Genomic DNA, 8199 nt, shown 5'->3' with positions numbered 1-8199 from the left:
CCCCCTCCTCCTCCTCCCCCTCCTGCTCTCTCCTCCTCCCCCTCAAATTTGAATAAGTAATTTGAATAGAATAAAATATGAAATTGAAAAGAATAAGTAAATGTAGGTCTCTTGAATAGAATAGGAAATTTTTAGAAAATTTGAATAAGTAAATTTGAATGGAATAAAATATATGAAATTGAAAAGAATAATTAAATGTAGGTATTTTGAATAGAATAGGAATTTTTTAGTAAATGTAGGTTTTTGTTTATATTTTGATTTAGGGTTTTCACTAAGTCCTAAGATGACGATAATAATGTTTTTCTTTATATTTTGTTTTTGCAAAAATCAAGGAGCCCCTACATCATCCCCGTCGTCGTCCTCGTCACCGACCCCCTCCGACCTCGATCGAGGTGAGACCAACCACCCCATGTTGTTAATTTAATTTAGGTATTTTAGGTGTTTAATCTTAGAACAATGTAGTATGAACCCTATTTACGATCGAATCATGTTCAAAATGTAGGTTTTTAGTTAGGTGTAGTTAATAGAATTTAGGTGTTTTAGGTGTATGTAGATATAAACATATATATCTTGTGTTGCTCAAATAGGATATGTGCTTGCCCAAGTGGCTGGCCATGTTTGCAGGTTACATCTCCGAGTGGCCTATGTTTTGCCGTAGTGTTGATTAATTTCTGTTCCGGCAAATTTCAGGCGCTCGATATGTCCTTTTTTAGCAAAGGTCATGCCGGATTTTTCCGTGAATTCTGGCATGACTTGTGCTAGAATATGTAGGAAATATAGAGTGGCCTTGATTTTCTAGAAAAATAATTAAACAACATTTCGGGTTGACTTTAAGTCTGTCGAGGCTCCATCACCGACGGTCGAAAAATCTGCGAGGAAGTGTATCCACCATATACGAGAGAGGACGAAGAATCCCGACTGTTGTCGTGGGGGTCGTTTCTCCTTCTTCTCGGGATGCTAGACCTTTGTTATGCACTAGGGGAAGGAGGAGGAATGACCATCACCGATAGTTGCAAACGTCAGAGAGGAATCAGTGAGTGAGAGTCTCCACCATATATGAGAGGACGAAAAATCCGGCTGTTGTCGTGGGGGTCGCTTCTCCTTCGTTCCCGTGTGCTAGACATTTTGGTGTAATGCACTCGGGGACGAAAGGAGGAGTGATCATCACCAACGGTCAAATGTATACACCACATGAGCTGAGAGTTTTCAAGAAAAAGACTCGATAGACCGATAGTCAACCCGTGATGAATAATAATGACCTAATTTAGTTTTTGTAGTACATATAATGAATTGTACAAGTTTAATATTTGAATTATGAACCTAGGAAATGTTGTTATCGGACGACGAAAGTCTCCCGGGGGAGTCTGACAGGTGCAACGACGACCGGGGTCTGTGCGACAGGCCTCACCTGGACGAAGGTCGGCACTTCAGCATTAAGCTCCAGGAGACCTTCAATGTTGAAATGGTACGCAACGACGACAAGTGTTTTTTCGTAATTAAGCATGACTTCAACTATTTCAACGTGTAGTTTCCATCTTTTACAATTCGAGTAGCTTATCCCAAGCCATGCAAGACGCTATGTCTTGGAGAGGATGGATTTTGAAGGCCATGAAAATTTTGAAAAAAGAAAATTCACCTAAGGACCCATCATGGTATGGATTTTGAAGTAAATCTGTACAATTCTGAGAGCGTAACCCATTTTGGTTGCAAAAATTGGGAAGCACTTTGCAAGATGTATGGTTTTTATGAGGGTATGCTTGTCACCATGGATCTTGGTGATCCTAACATCGACCAAGACAATATGGACATTTGGGTCCCTGTTGACATGCTCCCAATTCTACCGCTATGTGAGTTTCTCAAACATAGTTATTAACTAATTTATATTCTTTATTTCAAAATAGTTGACAACTTATTTTCATTGACAGCTTATTTTCATTCTTCAAACAATGTGCGGAAGATTGTAGACAGAACCTACTACACCGATGGATCAGAATTAATCTATCAGGAGAAAAATCATCTGATCGCATTTCGTACTGATCTTGAGAATTACAATATCTATTATCAAACTCCTCCACATTATGGTCAATACGTGCCACTAGTGCACATGTTAAACTACGGTAACATCCATGGAGATATCATGGTAAGATTTTTTACTATTACAACATCCCTGCATGTTTTGCATAAATTCTTCTATAACTGAACTACATTGCTAACTATGAAGTTATTACTATGTTTTTCAACAGAAAATCCCGAAGGATTGTGTGCCTCATCTGATGTTTCAGAATGGTCGCCATGATGTTTTGAACATACTGCCAGGTCATCCTACAAATCACACATGTCCATATCGGGTTTCTAAAACCAATGAAGACATGAAAATCAAAGAATGGAAAAAATGTATGGACAGTCATAAGGAGGTACTTGGAAGCAACATTGTGCCAAAGGCAAGAATTGGACACAGGATAATCTCCATTATCCATAATGGAGAGTCAGGGCCTATCTTGTTTTATGTTATTTTACCTAAGAGAAGGTAGTAGGTCCTAGCTAATACTCATGATCATGTGCTAAGAACAACTATGTAGGATTGGTTAGATGACTATGATGATGATGTGGTATCGAGTAGAAGTTGTAAATGATGATGAGTATGACTTGTTATTATGATACCAATGATGAGTTATTTGTTATTATGATCGATTATGCATGATGCTAAGTTGTTATATGAGCACGATGAGTTATTATATATATATCAGTAGGTGAAATGAACATGGATTAGATTCAAGTAGAGCCAACATGTGGTGCACATCGAAAGTACTACTAATCCAAACTAGATCAAGTTTGGATTAGAGTAGTACTTTCGACGTGCACCACATGTTGCCTCCACTTGAATCTGCTCCATGTTCATTTCACCCACTATTATATATAATAACTAATCATGGTCATAAAATCATATGATGAAAGTGCTATATAGAAAAACACAATGAAAATAAGTTGTATTTTTAAAAATACAGGAAAAGTTAGCAGCATCGCTTTTCAGAAGAAACACTACTGCTACTTACTACTATCAGTAGCACTTTCCCAATGAAAGCGCTATTGCTAACTAGGTATAGTAGTAGCGCTCCCTTTCCAGCACTACTGCTACTAGTTAGCTGTAGAACCTTAGTGGTACCGCTCGTACAAGCGCTACTGCTAGCTATAAAACAAGTGCTACTACTAGGGTTTTTCCCTAGTAGTGTATGTTCATGATTCACTTATGGTGGGTTGCAAGAGTGACTGAAGCTTAAACCCGAGTAGGTGGGTTATTGCGTATGGGATAAAGAGGACTTGATACTTAATGCTATGGTTGGGTTTCACGACCTTAATGATCTTTAGTAGTTGCGGATGCTTTCTAGGGGTCCAATCATAAGTGCATATGATCCAAGTAGAGAAAGTATGTTAGCTCATGCCTCTCCCTCATGTAGAATTGCAAGAATGATTACCGGTACTTGTTATCGGTTGCCTAGGGAAAAATGACTTTCTTGTTGACAAAAGATATCCACTTTTATCACCTTGCAATTTATTCATAGTTTTATTCTCGCAAAGTACTCGTAGTTTTATTCTTGCAAAATAGTTTCATACTTATTCTAGGTAAAGAAAACGTCAAGTGTGCATAGAGTTGTATCGGTGGTCGATAGAACTTGAGGGAATATTTGTTCTACCTTTAGCTCCTCGTTGGGTTCGACACTCTTATTTATCGAACAAGGCTACAAACGATCCCCTATACTTGCGGGTTATCACACTGGTACGTGTTGGTGCTATACAAACGGTTTTTAACCCCTTTCCACGACGGTGTTCGGAACCGTCGCCAAGTGCGTGACGGCGATAGGGGGGTCCTTCCCACATGACCCAGAAACCGTCGGGGATATTCCCTTCTAGCACACACGCTTGGCAAAATGAGGTCGTGTGCAACCGACGAGCGCTCAAATACGGAAATATGTACAGTAGAGCTAAAAAAATACAATTATACAATCGAAATTGTTTCCGGTCACAAGTACATCCCACAAAGTGATTCCCCGCTAAATGTTTTCGTTCGTATATACGTCCCACACAGTCGCTCGAAGGAAAATGTTTCTGTTCACAGGTACATCACACACAATTTTCCCCGTTAAATCGTTTGGGATAGTGTTGCCATTGCACATGATATTAACAATTTTATCGTTTGTGTTATTGAATGCATCACACACGGTGCGTAGAAGAAACTGTGTGGCAAAGATTGTCCATCACACACAGTTTTTATGTGGTAAACGTTTGTGCAAGGTGGCCTAACGAAAACAGTTTTCAAGAGGATGTCGTGTGTGCAATGGAGATTGATCGCACACATAGGGATCCTAGAAACGTTTCTGATCTCCATGTCTATCGCAGACATTTCGCTTTCGCAAATCGTGTGTAGTGTGATACCTAATTAATTCCCAATTAATCCCTAATAATCCCTAATTTAAAAATCACATGTTTTGAATTTGAAAGTAGGCAATCACTTATTTCATATCCAACCATGTTTGTTACAAATATAGGTTCAACCACGAATGCATAATTCGATGCACAGGTACATATACTAAAGAACTATAGAAGCACCAAGTAAAGAATGATGAACCACAGTTGTACTAATTAAAGACTATAAAGAGAGAGGTGAAAGACATTCTGGTCGCTGGAGAAGGTGAAGCGGAATGCCTATATTGTGCCCTCCTCCATGCGTAATGCGCGTAGGAATCTAGGCCAACCCCTTGTGATGGCTGCCCGTCCATCCTTCACTATCCTCATTACGACTTCTTGATGCTCATTGTAGTGTGGATGAAATACTTTAACCTTCATTATGTGTCCACCAATCATGTACTTTGCGAGCTAATCTTGAGTGAACTGCTTCAGGAACCACTGCAAACGAAAAAGATTCATACATTGTTGTCTAACAACTCATTATGGGCAGTAAAAAGAGAAGATTGCAGAGTTTGTAGTTACCATCCTACAGCTCACTGTTGTGTTGGATAGAGTGTAAACAAATAATTTTCTTGCCACCATTAGTATCTTTTTGCTAATAATCCTTATCAGTTTCCTCACTTAATGCTTGTTCATGAATATCTCATTGCCCCATACGCGAAAAGGGTCGATGCGTGGATCCTTTCCAAGGGCATATGTACCTAAAAGCAACAAGTCAATATTAGAATCTAAGAAGTGTCCATGCCTGGATCTATATGCTCTACATTATGGAACGACGGGGGAGTACAAGCCAAGGGATGAAGCTAACCTCGGTGGAAAATGGTGGCCACTCCCGTTGTTGTCCTACATAAGTAGTGGAAAGGCATGATAAGTACAACAACCTTAACATCAAACAAATATAGCAAAGATAAACAACATCATCTCCAAATGATAGCTTTACTGTGTTGGTTTTAGCATGCTGTTAAAGCAGATATAAAATGGAAGGTAATGTTACCGACAGCAGGCTTAACAACCATCAAATATTGCAATTCAAACTGGTATTGTTGAAAATGAATAAAACGTAGGTAATGCTTAAACATCACACTGGATAAATGTGTAAAACTGAAATAAAGGGCATGTGTTAACTACACCAGGAATAACTGGAACCATACATAGCCGTTCAAACTGGTATTGATGTAGTCGAGCGGCACAATTCCGACTTGCACATAATGAACAACACATTTTGAATGACTGAAATAAACAAGGCATAAATGACCAGTATAACAACCAAATATAGACACTGAAAACTGGACAAAGTCTCACTGCAACCAACCTAACAAGCAAATACAGATAAACAGGGCATATGCTTGAAAACTGGACAAATGCTCACTGCAACCAACCTAACAAGCAGATATAGATAAACAAGGCATCTGCTTGATAACTAGACAAATACTAAAAAAGCAACCTAACAACCAAATATAGATAAACAAGGCATCTGCTTGATAACTGGACAAATGCTCACTGCAACCAAACTAACAACCAAATACATATAAACAAGGCATCTGCTCGATAACTGAAAAAATGCTCACTCCAACCAACCTAACAACCAAATACAGATAAACAAGGCATCTACTCACTATAAACAACCAAATATAGCCATTCGTGAAACTGAAGTGGACAATTCATACTTAAACATCATATAGCCCCATTAAACAATACATTTCTGCATAACTGAAATAATTAAATACGACACAGTTTAAGCACCACACTACAAATGCTACTACAACAAAGGGTACGGGCTGGCAAGCTAGAAAAGGTAAGATTTGCTGATAGAATGTTGCCTCACATTTCATGGACGGGATCCTTCTAGTTGGAAGAGCACAGACCCATGGTGCGCTCTTTGATGTCACAGATGGGTTGTTTCACCTTGGAAGAACCTTTGTGGGTGCCCTCCTCGTGGTTGTGGTCGTGGTCGCGGTCGTGGTTGATGAGATCTGACTTGGCAATTGAGGATCCCAAGCCACCACCGTAGAACGTGTCCTTCGAAAATGACAAAATGGGCTCGATGGCATATAAAGCTCGCAAATCCTTGACCGCTTGGTGGAGGAGATCAGTGGCAGGGCAGTCAAAGAGATCGACGGCGGTTGAACCAGACGGGTTGGGCATGGACCACTTAACCTGTGACATGGCCCACGTGAAGCCGTCGCTGTGGACGAGCTTGATGTCGTAGCCAGCTTTCCCAAGATACAGTAATATGCTAGCCCACTGACATGAAGCCTTCGGTATGGCAACGTAGTCAATGTCTTCGCCGCCTTCCACGGTGACCTGTTGCTCCGGGATCAATAGGTCGGGGCGAACAGCGGCCACCTCGCCAACGTCCGCCGAAGAGGCCATGATTAACCTCTTCTTGGCCGAACGCTCGTCGGGCTCCCGGGGTACATGGCCGAACTTAGGCTGTGACATTATGGAGCAGGGGATGTGGATCTGGCGAGGAGGGATACCGCAGGCCTCATCTAAAAACTCACAAGGAGTGGGGCGACGGTATTGGAATCACTAGGTAACTTGAACTTTATTATCTAAGCTAGGAGGAAAGGGCAGACCGGTAGGGGTTGGCGGCGGCGGCCACGAGCTAGGTTTCAAGGGGGGGAGGGACGGGTGGGGGACTGTGGAGGGGGGGGTTGAGGATACGCTGCGACTACTGAAAATTTTAGTAATGGTGGGTGGAGATGGTGGTGGACGAGGGAGGGCGACGGTTCAAATGCCTCGGCTACTGCAATTTTACTATAAGGTCGGTGCTGGAGGAGTGTGGGCGACGGTTGAAGTACGACGGCTACTAAAATTTGGTTAAAGGAATTGATGCGGGGCGGGAGTGCCCAAGATCGTGCACGGTCCAATAACAATATGTGTTTATGATAATAAGGAAAAGTGGTGTGGAACCGCCGATTTTTGCAACGCTCAAGGCGGGTAGTTTGTTTTTATATTTCTAGCTAGCTAGTCTATCGCACACGGTTCATCCTAATTTACAAATAAACTTACCCGCCTTTAGCTTGCACAGGTGGTGGTTTTACAACGCACTTGCATCGTAGACAGTTAAGCCAGTACCTCCACCCTTTGCTCGCGCTTGTGCGGTCATGGTGATTTTACAGCGCACTTGCATCGCACACGGTTGAGCCAGTACCTCCACCTTTGCTCGTGCTTGTGCAGGCATGGTGATTCACAGCTCACTTGTATTGCACACGGTTAAGATATTACACCCGTGTCCATTAAGCGTCATCAGAGTCTTTGCAGCAAAAAATAACGTAGAGAGGGTCAAAAGACAGCCACACCAGCATGTGGCCCAAATATATATGAGTGAAAAGGGTGGTCTGTGATGTTCAAAATTCCAATGCACAACTTTGACTGCGTGGCCCACGGTTGGGCGCATCGTCAAAGATCAATGAGAGGGGCCAGAAGTCAAGAACCACCTGGAAGTGGCCAAATATATGTAGGAATATTAGGGATGTTTAAAACTTTAAATACACAACACATAACTTTGGTGACACCTGCCTCACAAACCCGAAAAGCACCCTTGGATATATATATATATATATATATATATATATATATATATATATATATATATGTGTGTGTGTGTGTGTGTGTGTGTGTGTGTCTATAATGACATAATGTCGTACCTAGCTAGGATGCTTGGCCCACCACCCCCCACTTCGTGTCAGCGGGGCGGATGCACGTAATGATCGATACTTTGGTCATACA

At 41.4% G+C, this 8199-nt stretch overlaps 1 pseudogene; it reads right to left on the bottom strand.

Moving 5' to 3' along the window:
• Nucleotides 1-6906, bottom strand: part of LOC119354235 — a 96353-nt pseudogene extending 89447 nt beyond the window's left edge.
• Between the last annotated feature and the right edge of the window lie 1293 nt (nt 6907-8199).

The sequence above is a fragment of the Triticum dicoccoides genome, chromosome 1A, assembly GCF_002162155.2.
Source record: "Triticum dicoccoides isolate Atlit2015 ecotype Zavitan chromosome 1A, WEW_v2.0, whole genome shotgun sequence".
Classification (NCBI taxonomy): domain Eukaryota; kingdom Viridiplantae; phylum Streptophyta; class Magnoliopsida; order Poales; family Poaceae; genus Triticum; species Triticum dicoccoides.
The sequence above is the reverse complement of the archived record's forward strand: the minus strand, read 5'-3'. Positions and strand labels throughout refer to the sequence as shown.